This window comes from Epinephelus fuscoguttatus, linkage group LG1, assembly GCF_011397635.1.
Source record: "Epinephelus fuscoguttatus linkage group LG1, E.fuscoguttatus.final_Chr_v1".
Lineage (NCBI taxonomy): Eukaryota > Metazoa > Chordata > Actinopteri > Perciformes > Serranidae > Epinephelus > Epinephelus fuscoguttatus.
This window is the reverse complement of record NC_064752.1, coordinates 15,687,328-15,703,606: the sequence shown is the minus strand read 5'-3', so window position 1 is coordinate 15,703,606 and position 16,279 is coordinate 15,687,328. Positions and strand designations below refer to the sequence as shown.

General features: G+C 43.1%; 1 protein-coding gene across 1 annotated transcript in view; it reads left to right on the top strand.

Moving 5' to 3' along the window:
- Positions 1-10,767: 10,767 nt before the first annotated feature.
- Positions 10,768-16,279, top strand: part of tafa3a (TAFA chemokine like family member 3a) — a 169,208-nt gene continuing 163,696 nt past the window's right edge. The window contains exon 1 of the mRNA XM_049577753.1: positions 10,768-11,280. The gene's annotated coding sequence lies outside the window, so the exon portion shown is untranslated. The remainder of the gene's footprint in view (positions 11,281-16,279) is intronic.

Genomic DNA, 16,279 nt, shown 5'->3' with positions numbered 1-16,279 from the left:
GAGGGGAATTCCTGCGACACTCCCGAGGTGCCACTGGTTGCCATGCAACCAGCAGCTCTTTGCACGTTGTCATTCCTAACCTGACTGACACTTGTTAAGGGCCCACAGTTTAGTGCAGCAGCTGAGTAGTGTACTAGATGTAAGCTATAATAAAGTATATATAGTGCTGGAATGAACTGTGGATGATTAAAATATAATGCATGCTTTTCATATCATGTTCACAGGCTGCAAAAAATGGGGTGCCATTGTTACAAGCCACACTTTGAGAACCTATAATCCAATGGATTTACAATACGTGGTGTAAAGCAACAGAATATATTTACTCAAGTGCTGTACTCAAAGGTCTAGTGTGTATGATTTAGTGGCATCTAGTGGTGAGACTGCAGATTGCAACCAACTGAAACTTCTCTCATGTGCTGTCAGCCTGCAGAGGCCAATGCAAAACCATGAAAACATGAATGGCCCTATCTAGAGTCAGTGTTTGGTTTGTCCATCCTGGGCTACTGTAGAAACAATATGGCGCACTACATGGAAGAGGACCCACTCCTTATGTAGATATAAATGGCTCATTCTAAGGCAACAAAATCACAATGATACTTCAGTCAGGAATACTTTTGTCAAAGAAAACTTTATTTCCATTTGCAATATTATATTTGGCACAGTATTACATTTGGCGATGTAGCTCTGTTCTGGGGCCCCTCTGCCATTCCTTGGGCCTGCACAGAAAGCATCTTCCACGCGCTTACGTGGTAAGCATAAAGCGGAGAGAACATACCTCTCTGCCCTTGCACGTGCCTGCGTGGAAAGCCATAAGGCAGAAAGTGCACACCTGTCTGCCCTTCCATGTGCAAATGAGGAAAGTCTGAAGCAGCAAGGCAAACCTCCCTGCCCTTCCATGCGCCTACATGGAAAGCCAAAGGCAGGGAGAGCAGCAGCAAAGACCCCCAGGAACAGAACATAGCATCATCAATGACATATGGAAATGACATTGATAAGTCAGACACAGCATGAAAAGGAGGAGCTGGGGTGGAGGCAGGTTGCAAAGTGGCTATCAGAGGAAGCAGCAACAGTAGGCAGGCCAGAGCAGCTTAAATAGGGCGCTCTGAATGAGATTTGCCAATTGGTTGCATAGAAAGGAATCATGTGCTCCATCAGCTGACTCCTTTTCGTCGATCAGCTGCTCCATCAGTTGACTGGGCTGTTTGAGATCAGCTGATGTAGCTGGGATGTGAGCTGAGCTTAAAATTGTGTCCTGCCTGAACCAACGCCATGCTCAATTTAGTTCCAGGTGACTGAAAAGAAAGAAGTTCTCATCTTTGGCCCTGAACAGATCTCAAAGCCACTCGTCAGCCCCCTCATTCTGAACATAAAATCATGTGTAAAAAATCTGGACAGTAATTTGACCCTGGAGCAACTTGTTAACAATGTAGTCCAGTCTTGTTTTTACCAGCTGAGGAATATCTCCAAATGTAGCTCATTTCTGTCCTTCAATAACACAAAGAAAGTCATACATGCTCTTATATCCTCCTGCCTTGATTAGCATAATGCCTTGTTCACCTGCCTAAACAACTGAGCTATAATTCAGCAGCGAGACTTTTAACCAAAGCAAAACAATCCTCACACATCACACCTATTTTGGCTTCCCTGCATTGACTTTCAGTCTCTTTTATAATCCTTTTTAAGGTGCTTATAATCACATACAAGGCTGTCAATGATCTGGCACGGAGAATATAACTGAGCTTCTCAAACCATCCAAACAAGCCCCTCAGGTCTGCTGGTCTGGGTCCTCTAACTGTCCCAGAGTCCAGGTTAAAGACAAAGGGTGACTGAGCCTTTTCAATTCTTGCTCCTCGGCTCTGGAACAGCCTCCCACTGAGCATCAGATCAGCCAACTCTGTTCACGTCTTTAAATCTCATCTGAAAACTGACCTTTAAAGAATGGCCTTTCCTGACAGTTGATAGACTAAGAAAATGTGTATATGTATCCATGCACAAGTACACAAATTAAACCAGCATTACCCAATCTTATGGCTTGTGACCCCTCACACAGCAGCATTGTCTGGTTGGGACTCCAGTATGTGTCATCAGCTGACTGCTGTCAGATCATCACATAGCAATATTCTGCTGAGGAGTATGCCAGGGCCCCACACTGCGCACCTCAGCGCTGGCCCTGGCATACTCCTCAGCAGAATATTGCGCCCCTGTTTGGTCCAGGTCACCCCATACACACCACGTGGACACCCAACTCAACACAACCATGAGGATCATCACCGGGACAATCCGCTCAACACCACTCCCCTGGCTCCCCATCCTATCAAACATAGCCCCTCCACACATCCGGCGAGTAGCCTTCACTCAAAGGATGCTCCAAAAGGTCAAAGACTCCCCTCATCTACCAATCTACACAGACATTTTCAACCCGCCCACTGCCCGACTTCCATCTAGACGTCCAATTTGGAAGAATCCCCCGCCAGCTGACTTTACCATCTGGTCAGCTTGGGAAAAGGAATGGGAGTCCAAAGACATCCCAAACAAACATCTGGTGGCAGACCCCACCCTGCTGGTCCCTGGCACCAACCTCCCAAGGAGACAGTGGTCAACCCTAAACAGATTCAGGACTGGACATGGCCCCTGCCTGGCCAGCCTTCACAAGTGGGGCAGCAGCTCAAGAGGGCACCTTATCAAGTATTCTTGCACTCTGGGCCACTGGAGAGGGGACTTTATCATATATTATCTACATATAGGGGCGTCTAAGAGAGCTCTTATAAGGTGTTTCTGCAGGTTAAGGTCGTATGATCAGCTCCTCTATCACCTGCAGTGTCAGTTGAACAGCCTGCAGACTAAAACAGAGATAATAAGTAATAATAAAAACAACGAAATGTCCGTCAGGCTGGTTAGCCCTCTCTGGGCTCACTTGGACTTGCGTGTTCTCTGTTACCTCTTCATTTGTCAGCGATGGATATTCAGAAAATCGCAAGTTGAAATCAACGTGAAACCTGATTGAACAGCTTTTGTGATTGCAATATCTGAAATTTTTAGTGTTTGTTGTTTTCAGCAGACAATGAAAGCACGCAAACACTTGAGTGATATACCTCAGGATGTCTGAGTCAAGGTTCGATCCCACGTCTACATGTCATCCGTCAGTGTCCTTCACCACTCAGACATCTTCACGGTGAATCAACACCACCCACCAACCTCATCAACCTTACAGTGAAAAAGATTTACACTGACAAACAAACAAATTCATCTCTGTGTTAGACTCTGTTCATTTGACAGTGTCCCAATGGCTCAAAGCCTTGCAGTCCGGAGGTTGCGGGTTCAATCCCTCACTTGATCATCTATGTTTTCCTTCTGTCAGCCGTCAAAGCGCTCCTTCATAAGCCTGTCTTGAATCTACCTAACAAACTGAACCAGGATCAGTCTGTATGATATCAACACTCAGCCCTGATCAGAGCCTTAAGTCATCAAAACAACATCAGAGTGACACATATTTGGTTCCTCTTTTAGTTAGAGTTAAATTTTTTCATCAACTTTCCTGACATAAGAGGTGACTCATATCTCAGCTGAAATGTGTCAGAGCTGCAGAGGAGTTTTAACCTGTCAGCAGCTGCTGATGGAGGCCACACTGAAGTTTTGGGAATGCTTGATCACATTAAACTCAACAAATATATTCTGGACAAAAAGCAGAATAATATTAGTTATTTATCCATGGACAAAACTTCAGGGTGAACTTTTATAAAAGTAGCTTTTTGACATAAATGACATGTTGATATATGGCTGTCATTATATCCTGTCAGTAGTACATGAGACAGATTATCTGTGAGAAATATCATGTTCCTCTGCCTCCTCCTAGTGCTCCAAGCACCAAGCAAGAATTCACTAATACCAACCAATCAGAGGCAGGAGCAGCTGTCGATCGCTGCTCTTGCACAGGCTGCTCAGCCCCTCTCTGCTGCTCTCACTCAGTAAAGCCCAATACACTCAGCTAGTGGCTTCAGGAGGAGCCTTGCAAACAAACTGTCTGAGAAACAAACAAGCACAGTCAATGAAAAAACTGCCCATCACTCCCTTTGTCAACAGCAGGCTCCATGGCAAAGACAAGCAAACAAAGGAAACCCATGACGAAAAGCAAACTAAAATGAAAGAGTGAAACCCAGCTTGGGCCAGCTTCGGTTTTGACCCCTTTCAAGTTTCCATAGCTCTCTACATCTCAGAAAAGCCACTTTGATGGCTTTCATCATCAGTCTTCCTCTGCATTTTTTTTCATTGCGCATGGTTGTTTATCAAGATTAGAAACTCCTCGGCTCTGACTGATTGTTTTCGCTCAGGTGTGGTGGATTTTTGCCAATGCCATTATGAGCACTATGAGGAGCCAGAGGAAACTGATTTTTTATTTAGAGATCTCATGCACTACTCTCAGGATATAGTGACAGTTTCAGCAAATATGAGAAGAAGTTATTTCAATTCAAAGATGGTTTTTGTTTTGTTTTTTTTCAAAGGGAACGTTAAAAGTGTTGTTTGTAACTCTGGTTGATTGTTGAGTCTCACTCCAACAGTGTCCCAGAACCTTTACACGGAGAAGATTTAGAAAGTTTTCTAACATGGTGGCCAACTTTTATGGCACTTCATTGCATTTTCTCCACCACAGAGGACATATAATCATATATCCTTGTACACAGGGCCACTGTAGAGGGCACTTGATCATATTTGATCTGCCAAAGCAGCATCCAGAGTCCACCAGTTCTATGAATGACCTCCAGGAGAGACTGTCTGAGAAGGTCCACTTTTTCTCTGTCTCGAGTGTGACTGTTCAGAAAAAATAAAAATACCTCAGATTTCATGTTGTGCAAACAAGTTCTTGTCCAGCATAACCCGAACCTTGAAGAAAAAAAACTGAAGTAGGGTTGTATGGAATATGTACCGATAGACAATATATCAAATACAGTAGATGTCAATCAGTATGCAGGCCGATGTTTGGCTAGAGTTTAAAATGAAAGTGAAGCAATATACTGCTGTGGACAGGTGCAGCAACAAAACATATTTTAGCCACTTAAAAAAAAAGTACTATCTGAAAAAAATCTGCAGTAGTTTAAGCTATATTGAGAGTATTTTCACAGCTCTACCTTTCCATCAGACTGCTCGTTCTGACAGGGAAGCTGTTAACGGCTTCAGTTCCCCATCTATGCTCTCGTCAAAGCCACCAGACTCCATTGAGAAAACTAGTAATCTTAGCTCACTGAACACAGAAGCTGCTGGTCTACCACTGCCTCGATCAGTTAGCTAGTTTGCGTTATTGTGAGAGTTTGATGTATCAGATCTAACCCTTTAAAATGCATAAGTCCCACAATAACACAAACAAAGTAACTTCTTTGAGGCAGCAGTAGACCAGCAGCTTTTGTGTTCAGCTGTGTTAAATTATTGCTTTTCTCAATGGAGTCTGGCTTTGAAGAGAGCAATATGATGGCTTAATCTTCCCACTGGAAATTATTGTCTGACAATTTGGTAAAGCAGTGAAAATACTCTCAATACAACATACACTTAAATTCATGTACATTTTTTTAAGGTGGGACTTTTTGGTGTTTGAAATAGGTTTGGTTGCTGACCCCCCCCCCCCCCCCCCCCCCACAGCAGTGTATTGCCAAGCTCCCATGTCAAACTCCAGCCTGCCTCTCCAAACTGGGGGCATGCCGACAGACATCTATTGTCTGTAATAAAATGTCTATGGATAAGTATCCCATACAACCCCTCTTTAAAAAATCTGAACTAAAAATCTGAATTATTAGTAGCTCCACCAAAGAGTGATTTGCCCTCTACACTATTCCAACAATTTTCATCCAACAGAGGTAAAACTGTCCAATATTTCACTAATATATTATATATTCAAAATATTAATACAAATTTGTGTAATAACACTTTTTTTCTTCATCCTATTAATCATCTAATGACCTCTCACATTTATATTGTGACCCTTTTAAGTGCACTTGACCTCAAGGTTGTGGGTGAAGATTCTCAGTCTTCCAGGTCATGGTAATACTACTATAAGTGCTATCTTGTCGGCAACTGGACTTGCTTGAGTTTCTTGAAGACATTTCACCTCTCAACCAAGAGGCCTCTTCAGTTCTGAAGAATTCAGTTCAATTTTATTTATAAAGCCCATTATCACAAATAACAATTTGCCTCAGAGGGCTTTACAGCATACATCATCCCTCTGTCCTTTGGACCCTCACAGCGTTCTAGGATGACCTCTAGGTTGAGAGCTACTGGACTAAATAACCTACATTTATATAAAGTAGTTAAAACTAACTTAAACAGTAAAATGCTCCTTATGCATTGATGCATCAGTGTTAAATCTAATAATGTCATATATGATACCTTAACACTCAGGGGCTGTTTTTCTGCAGAATGAGAGACTTTTATTTCTGATATTTAGTTGATAATGCAACTGTACTTTTACTTTAGTGGGACTTTGCATGCAGGACTTGGGTTGGTACTGTTCTTAAAGATCTAAATATTCATCCATCACTGTTGAAAATAAACACTTTTCATTTGAGTTGTTTGACTTTCTTTTGTTTCCTTAAATCAGTTTGAAACACATTGTTTGTAATTTCATTTGACCCAATCTATTTTCCTATGTTTTGAGGATTCGCTTATACAATAGGCGACAAAAACATTGTTGATGAAAGTACATTTTTCTCATCTTGATGGCAGATTTATTCTCTTGTGTTAAACTTGAATGTACGACCTGTAAGAACAATATACTTTCTATATGGTAATTTTTGCAGTGTAACATTGTCTGTTTTGATTGTGCTCTATTTTTGTTTATTAAAGCTGTTGGCACCCTCACTGTTGAGACTAAATTGAGTTCATATATTCTGACTTTGTGTGGGCATTATTCTCTGTGGCTACAGCTCCCCACTGGTATCAGAGTGAGTTGGTGAAGTTGGAAACTCCATTAGGGTCGGGCTCCTGATGAAAACCCATTAATGGCTCTGCAATCGGGATTGAGGTCGGGGGATAGACCTGGCAGTGCAACCGCACACAAAGCCATAAAGCCTGATGTAGCTGCCTCTCACTGAGCGTCTGCAGCTGAGGAAGAATAACTGTCCCAGTGTCTGTAGACCTGTTGAATTAAGGGAGGCATTAACTGCTGCTTCCTCTGCATTATTGATGGCCAGTTCCATTCCTGAGGCCATTATGCCTCCTATTTTTCCTCTTGCAATTTTCTGGTAGACGTTCCACTGTCTTCAAACACACTTCCGCGGTGAAGGCGAGTGAGAGTTCAGGCAGAGGGCTTGCACTGCTCCCTGCAGGGTGCTGTTATTTTAAGCCTGAACCACCACAATCAGTGTCGATGCCACGTAGCCCTCCACAACTGTTGTTCCTCTGTGTGTGAAGTGAAAGTAATCACAGGATGACAAGCATGGGATGATGAGTGTTATGCAAGGTGCCACCTACACTATCAAGACCAAAGTGTGGTTTCCTCTGCGAGATGCCAGATCACATGACGCCTCAGTGTGTGTGTTCCTCACTTCCCTTGCAGTGTGACCTCAAAGAGACAAAACCAAAGAGTTTTTTTTCCATTAGATTTTGATGCCAAATGCTCAACAACTGGGATTACCTCATGACTCACCTCAGCTGCCACATACATTTGTTGTCGAACTCTCTCACAGAAGCTAATACTGCCGGCTTTATCTGCTCTCACACAGCTTGAGACACCTTACCTCACGGCTGACCTCATCCTGTCATATGATTTAATGAGCGGAGCTGTGTCACAAACCACAGTGTCAGGGGTATGACAGGATAGGGCTACACAATGCACTAAAGATTAATGAGGTCATCTCCTCTCTCAGTGTGTGTGTGTGAGTGTGTGTGAGACAGAGAGGGAGAAGCAAAGACACTTGATGACTTTGGGAATCGTATAATAAATGGCGTAAATAGAATCAAAATAACAGCTCCTCTATTCATAGGCAGTTATGAAGTGATGTGAGGCCCGGCTCTGGTCTACATATCTGCTTTGAATTTTATAGCCCAGCCCGGTCAATGATAATAGCCTGACATTTTTTGTATTCAGTCCCTGGGGATTTGTGTATTCTGCCCTTTGATTCCGCTCGCATAGGTGTGTGTCCTTTGTGTGTTTGCGGAGATGTCTGTGAGGTAGATGGCTTAGGCTTTATGATGATAACACTCTCTGAGGGTGTCCAAAATCAATCAAATCCAAACCCAAATGCTTGCCTCGCATCTCCACAGGCTATCTCAAAGGTTGGTATTGATTATTCCACCCATTCCTGCCTTTCGGAGGGCCAGACGAAAGAGGCTGCTTGAGAAATGGAGAGATGATAATGCAATTACTGAGGGGGGGGAGCCTTTGTAGACCGGGCGGTAATGTTTGAGGAGAGCGGAAGTTGAATGTCAGAGACAAACAGATGTATTATGATAACCTTGGTGAGTAGTCAGGAGCCTAATGCATGTCATAACACACCAGTTCTTCTGAGTAAGGGACTGTCCACAAATTATTAGGGAAAAGAACGAGGGAAATCGGTGTTGCTGTTTTTATTTTTGCTGATGGGATGCAAGAAATTCTAACCCTAACCCTTTTTTTCCTCACCACATATCTTTATTTTCTTTCACATTTTATATTCATGAGAGCTAAGTTATACAGTCAAGATAAAATAATTACATCAGAGGTTGGTTTTAGTGTGCAAGGGCGTAGGTTTTGGTTCAACATTGTGGGAGACACATATGAAACAGGAGGTTTGGGGTCCTCACTCAGGTGTCAAACCTTTATTTTCTTGCTCTCTGGTGGATTTTTATGCATCGATTTTTGCTTTTTTCATCAATTCATGGTGGTAATGTCTTTAATTTTGTCAAAATAAAAGCCACTACTGCTAATTTTCACATTTATATTGAGGGGGATGTGTCCCCTTTGTCCCCCTGAAATCTATGCCCATGTTACATCCCTTTTACACCAAAATTAGTATATGGAAAACCCACTAAAAATAGGTGACAGACTTCTTTGTCATTGCAAGTAGATCAGAGCTGCGTGCATGGCTATGCAGCAGATGAGCATGCCTTTCTGTATGTGTGGTTTCTTTTTTATTTTTGGTGTGTCATGTTTGATGTCGCAGACCGGCTGGAAAACAGGTTACTAAACAGGGGAAAGCAGCATCTAGGCCTGTGAAAACTCTGCAGTGGTTACTTCTTTTTATATAGCTCTTACTTATTCAGTCTCTCTTCCAAACTCAAAGTTCAACTCAACAAATTTGGATTGATGGGTGGAGACGGACAGTATTTCGCCCTTTCGCCCGGGTGCTGTGTTTCCATCAATGCCGATCGGAGCTGGAGCAGATAAATACCTGGGACTGCTGCAGTGTCATTTGACAATTGTAACCTTTGCCATTACATTTAAAAGCCAGATGTTAGCGGGTTTTTTGAGCAGTGGGAAAGCGTCTTTAGCGTATGTTTTTCCACATGCTGATGATGCAAGGTAGGGATGAAAATAACGTGGTGCACAATCCCTTCAGCACAGAGCTGTCGCTTGTTCCCAATTGACTCATTTAGAGGCTGCGATACATACTAATTAAGCAGCTCTCCATTAAAAAGTAAAGACTGGCTGTATTTTCACCAATATGTGATGTTTGTCATAAATATATAATTTGGAGATACTCTGGTAAGAGCGGTAAAGGAGTGGATCCAAAGAAACTATTAAAAAATATTAATAATCCTGGGGAGGTGCTTTAAAAAAGTAGATAGATAGATAGATAGATAGATAGGTACACCCTGGACAGGTCACCAGACTATCACAGAGCTGACACATAGAGACAGACAACCATTCACACTCACATTCACACCTACGGACAATTTAGAGTCACTAGTTAACCTGCATGTCTTTGGACTGTGGGAGGAAGCTGGAGTACCTGGAGAAAACCGACGCTGACACGGAGAGAACATGCAAACTCCACACAGAATGGCTCCCCCATCCCGGGGTGAGGTATAGGAACCATCCATCCATCCATCCATCCATTTTCGTAACCGCTTATCCTCGAGGGTCGCTGGGGGGCTGGAGCCTATCCCAGCTGACATTGGGCGAGAGGCAGGGTCCACCCTGGACAGGTCACCAGACTATCACAGGGCTGACACATAGAGACAGACAACCATTCACACTCACATACAATTTAGAGTCACCAATTAACCTGCATGTCTTTGGACTGTGGGAGGAAGCTGGAGTACCTGGAGAAAACCCACTCTGACACAAGGACATGCGAACTCCATACACAAGGGCTGGGTGAGGTATAGAGGGTTCCTTGCTAAATATAAGGCAGTGGTTAGCAATTTACCACGCCTAGACCCAAATCATTTTCATACAGTCCCTTATTCTTTTCATAATCTTTTTATATTTTACTTTATATAAACCATATCACATTATAAACTGTCATCTTTGATTTGTTTGCAATACATTTTCCGTGGTATCGGAGCTGCAAATGGATAAAAATCCCATTAAATGTATTAATCAACCCGAAAAAGCCACAGATAATGCTGAAGATTACACACTGACGCCATTTGTAATAAAATTAAAGGACATTTACTTCGCTGCTACAGAGAGCGTGCTGCTGTCTACAAGAGGGCACAATCATCCGGTTATCATCATCTTCAGCTGGGTGAGATAAACGTCTGCACTCCTTCCTGTCCACACACCTCACTCCTCCACTGGGTGGCGCTAAAACACCAGCGCAGCAGCGGCAGCACCAGGCGCAGCAGCTGCAGCAGCCCTGCACACACACTGACAGGAATCCGGCTGCTCTGTCTCATCCCTCGGACACCTCAAATCCATTTCTCGAACTGCACGAAGACGTTGCCAAAAAACTACAACTGCACGCAGACTGTGGAGGGACGATTGTTTAAAAAAAGAAAAAAGAAAAATGATGCTTGTGTGCAGAAACTATGAGTGACGGTGCGCCGTGTTGTCCAGCTGCTGAGGCGCTCTGGTGGCGGAGGGGAAGTTTGGAGTCAGAGCCGGAGGACCAGCAACTTTTATAGACTTTCAAGTCCACCGCCTGCAAGTAGCCAACAGCCCCCAAATTCAGACTTGTTTCACTCAGGGATTGTGCGTCCGGAGAAGCTTTGACAACAGAGCAGTGTTTTTAGGTGATGTGTTGTGGAGGGCGTCTTGAAGCGACAAGGAAATGGCATTTCTGTGAAGAAGAGGTCTCTGGTTTTTGTGGTTGACAATGGAGAATAAATGAAAGGGACGTTTCTGGGGATTAACTGACAGCACAACGACAGGTAGGCTGACTTCCCCTCATGATGTCTGAAAATAAAATGCATGTTTTGTTGATTTTGCAACATTAAGAAATTAAATTCAAACAATTTATCCTGTGCGTTTCCTTAACGCATCAGTGCACGTGTGGCTGCAAAATAGCCAATCAGCCAAACATGAGAAGAAACAGTCGATTACACCATTGATTGCCTCCACTATGATTAATAGTTATTAAGTTCTGAGACACCGGAGAGCTACTGGAAACTAATGACTTTAAGGTGGCGTGCAGGTGCAGCTGCAGGCTGGGGGTAATGTTCAGCTTCATGCTGTCTACAGTCAGGGAATATCAGATTTGTGCAGCATCATGAAACCAACTGGCTGCTTGAATTAGATAAAAATCAAGTTCTTCCAAAAGGAGAGTCTGCCCACTCATTTTGGGTGCACAAAGACTAAATGAAACTTCATTTTTGTGTGTATTTGTTTGATTTTTGCAGAAACATGGAGGGTATATGAAAGGTAAATTAGTGTGTGAGTGTGTGTGTGGTCTCATGAGCATGCAGACAAGTTATTATCTGATCTCATGGCTTCAGAGAAGAAGAATCTAAAATCTTTTGCAGGATTTATTGCTGATAATCTTGTGAAAATTACATATGGACTCTATCTATCTGTCTATCTGTCTATCTATCTGATGCAGTAGATTACATCCAATCTGATGTTTCATTTTTTAATCCCCCCCCCCAAAAAACACTGCACAATATTTCTACATCCAAGCCTTTCCATCCTCTTCACATTGGTAAAGATAACCCCCTAAAATATAAACATGGCTCCCCACAGTAAAGCTCCCCAGCCAAGTCAAATTGCTGCTCTGAATCGGGACCTGGAGCAGACTTCACAGCGTGGGCCGTGTCCTCCATCAGTGTGATTCCCTTCAACTCCAAAATAAGAAGCCAAACAAACAAAGCAAAAAAAAAAAGAGAGGCAGCTCCAGCTTCCTGCTTTAAGCAGCTTGTTTGTGACTTAAGAAAAAGTACAATGCTGTTATCTTGTTGGATTATGTGGTGAAGACACGAGTGGGGTCCCTAATGAAAACTGGCTTTTGTGTTTGCTGTCAGCTGCTCTGCACACAAACTGTAGATATTTATGATTGTGCTCACACACCACTGTGAATATTTCTCTTTCTACAACCCCTCCCTTCTTCACTCTCCCACTTCCTCTCATCTTTTTTTCCCCTCATCTCCTTGTTCACCCCGTTCTTTTATCTGCCCTTCATCCCCTTGACAAGCATTGTACGGTCAGCTGTTTTTTTTTTCTTCACCCCCCTCTTTCTTCCCCTCAATTAGTGCCATCATCGCATTTCATCCTGCGGAATACGGGGATAGTAATAACCTTACACTGCTAATGCGGGGTGATACAATTCTGCTGTGATTAATTGAAGTCCCCTCAGAGAGTCAAAGGAGGCGTAGATCTTCCCTTTCACAATCACTGACAGGCAACCCATTATATTGTTTTATAGATCGCCGTCGGTAGCCCTTGAAGCTGCCTGCGGCCCACTGTTGTTCTGGAGGGTTTTATTGTGCAGTGTTATTGGTTGGTATTGCTGACAGGCAGAGCAAAGGCCACCCTGGGATTACTGGAGATGGGATCCCTGTGACAGTTCCACCGTATTTGATAGTAACACTGGAAACTTGGAGAGGATTTGTGCGCTCTGCAGTGACTGTTGTTGTGGGGGGAAAAAATGGGAATTTGTTCTGGAGCTAAAGGCTTTTAGAATAAACTTGTGTCTGCACCTGTAAACATCCTGCCACAATAACCTCGCCATGTTGCACCGTGGCATGCGTATTCCCAAACAAGTGTTAAAAACAAAAAAATGGTTGCTCGTGCTTCGTGCTGTGTTGGTGGCGGCACTGCATCCCTGCGAAAATAACCAGATTGCAGGCAGATTAGTTTGCATTTTCTTTTGAAAGGCGCCGTCCCACAGATATTGCAACAAACATCAGAGCCTGAAGAAGGCAGAGTGCAGACGGAGGCTTGGTGAGAGTAGTACTTGATATGCATGAGCCACCAGGTGATTTCCAGAAGAAGAGAACACCATGGATAAGAGGCTTGTCTCTAGTTTTAAGGAGCCACCCCAGGCAGTATTTGTGTTCTCCGCCAGCTTCCTGCGCACTCTGTCAGATCAATAGGGCATAATATGAGAGTCTGGCTTGTGTTTGCAGGCATGAGACAAAACAATACATTTTGGTTTTTGCGTTCTGCTTATATATGTATTCAGAGCCCTGTGGTGGTTGTGCTATTAAGATTGCCTGTTGAGACTAGAGCGCCTCCAGATGTCTCCATGTCTGACTGACATTACTGCATTTCCTATAGTGCGGGCATGCCAAATATATATGCAGGATACATATACATGTGACAGCCCAGTGTCTTGTCACAGAGAACATAGCGCTGCAGCACCACGAGTTAACCATAAAATCCTGGATATTGCATCATTTCAGGAACTCTGTATTCACCACCAGCCTTGCAGATTTGGCATAGTGGAACAATAAAAAGTCAGCCATCTATCTACATGATTACACCCGATTTCAGCACCCCGAGATTCACTGCTCAGCGGTGTTCATAGGCTAATGTGTTTAGAAAGCACAGTTTGTTCCACCTCTCAAAGCGCCAGCTCGAGCTGCTGGGGTGAATCTATTGGGTGTTTAAAGGGAAATTCAAAGCCCCACCATGGCGAACGAAATGCAGCATTGTTACGCTCGTGTGCAGCTTCGTCATGTACAGAGGAGGGAGGAGGCGGAGGAGGAGGAGGAGGAGGACATGGGGAGAGCACATCCCATGTTTTATAGATGCCATTTAAAGGAGCATGCCCAAGATGGGCTGGCTGCAATGAACTGTAACCGCCGACAAAACACCAAGACAATAAACAAACAAATTGGTTTCCTGGAAGCCAGCAGTGTCCCAAACTTGCCCGGGCTGATCCTTGCCGATGTGGCAAGCTGTTTTTTCCTCAGAGATTAGGCTCTGAAGCACAACTCCACCTCTTATTTATTCATGCTGATTTGCTGTGTGTATGTTTGATTGTGTGTGTGTGTGTGTGTGTGTGTGTGTGTGTGTGTGTGTGTGTGTGTGTGTGTGTGTGTGTGTGTGTGTGTGTGTGTGTGTGCGTGCGTCAAGTGCAACAGTGTTGTAAAAGTGTGTGTTTTCCTCAGTGTTTATGTGAAGATTTGTGTGGGCACATAATGCATGTGTGTGCAGGCGCTTGTGTGTGTGTGTGTGTGTGTGTTGTGATGTCATTGTATTATATCAGTTCCTTGTTTGCTCAGCGTGCATGATGAGCACAAACTGATCCTACAGGGCTCCGTCATGTGAAGTTCATGTGACTCTGTTGTCCTAACTCGAGTAAACAGCTCACGTCATGCATTTAAAGGCATCGCACCGATAGTGGACTCAGCTTTTTGCTTAAATTCCTGCATTTTCAAGGTGTTTTTGTTTCAAGGATTTCTGTGCTAAATCATATTCTATTGAGGTCGAAGCAGAAGGAGGTATTTCGGGCTTCCCTGGTTTCCAGAATTAATCATCCCATTCATTTTTCACAGTGTGAGGTGATGGACAGTTGGAGTGAAATTATAATGATTGACATGAAATTCTCTCAGTGTAATCATCAGTATAAAAGACGAGGAACTGCTTTAATAAGAAAGTCTGGTTATTTGAGAGAATAGTCGAAGCCTTTTTATGTAAAAACGTCAAGGTGAGAAGTTAAAGAGTAACTTGAAACCAGACTGAGGAGCAGCGTTGCCGTCTGGTTAGCAGTTGTGAGCCTGTTGCACCAGCATCACTGTTGGGTGATGTCACAGTGTCCTGACGTACACCTTTGTGAGATGGCTGCCAAGCTGCAGAGCGCTGTTCGAGACCAACAAACAGCAAAACTGTGTTTGTAGCGAGACATCTGTGGCATTTCCAGTCATAATTTTGCCACCAAAAATGGCTATTTTAAACCAAAGTATGATCTTTTTCTAACCATGACCAAATGGTTTGTGTGCCTAAACATAGCCACATGTGAACCACAGCATTGCTGAAATGTAAAATTTTATCCTATCTGCCACACAATGACTTACCAATGTTACATATCTCTGGTTTGCAGGACCACACACTCCCAACATTTGCTCTTTCAACTGGGATGATCACAGTCCTTCAAATTTTATGTGCAGTTTTAATAGTCGGTGGAAGCTGAAGATTATGGTGTTGAGAAAGTTCATAAGAGCATCTGCAGTTTGAATTTAGCAGCCATGGCGCCATGTTTGATGTGTTTTTTTTTTAATCCAGAAGATAAAAATAACCAGTTTTCAGGTCAAAAATATGTCTCTTTAAATTTTCCAGGCTGCTCTCCCTGAAAAACGGCCACATAGGTCAACTGTGCAAGCAGCTTATTAGAATAGAATAGAATAGAATAGAATAGAATAGAACAGATATAACTTTATTTATCCTAAAGGGAAATTCAGCTGTCCAGCAGCTCATAAAAGACAAAAAATATATAAATAAACAAATAAATAAAACAAACTAAAATACATTAAAATAAGTGCATAAATGGAGATTAAATTAAAATAAAATTGTCCATTTCACAGTCCAGTCCAGTTGTGAAAATTTGTGTGTGTGTGACTGGATTCAGTCGTATTGCCGTTGGGACGAGGGATCATCTGAAACACTCTACTCTGCCTTTTTCTACCTATTACGACCCATACTTACGTTTATTGTAATAAATGTAGTGATAGTTTTTAGTGGCAGTAGTGATTATTGTGGGAACAGAGAGGGAAGTTAGGTGACCAACAGAGTTGGTGCAGTGTTGTGTAAAGATGGAAGAACTCTTGTGGATGGTGGATGGGTCAAACAAGCATAGGACTTTCACCCAGGAGAATGGTGTTTGTGGCTGAAGTCAAAGTTGATTTCTTTTAGGAATAACGTAGCCTAGTATGCTAGTATGTGTAGCATGCTATGATAGTGACATATGTGCCATGATATATGTGGCATTATGTT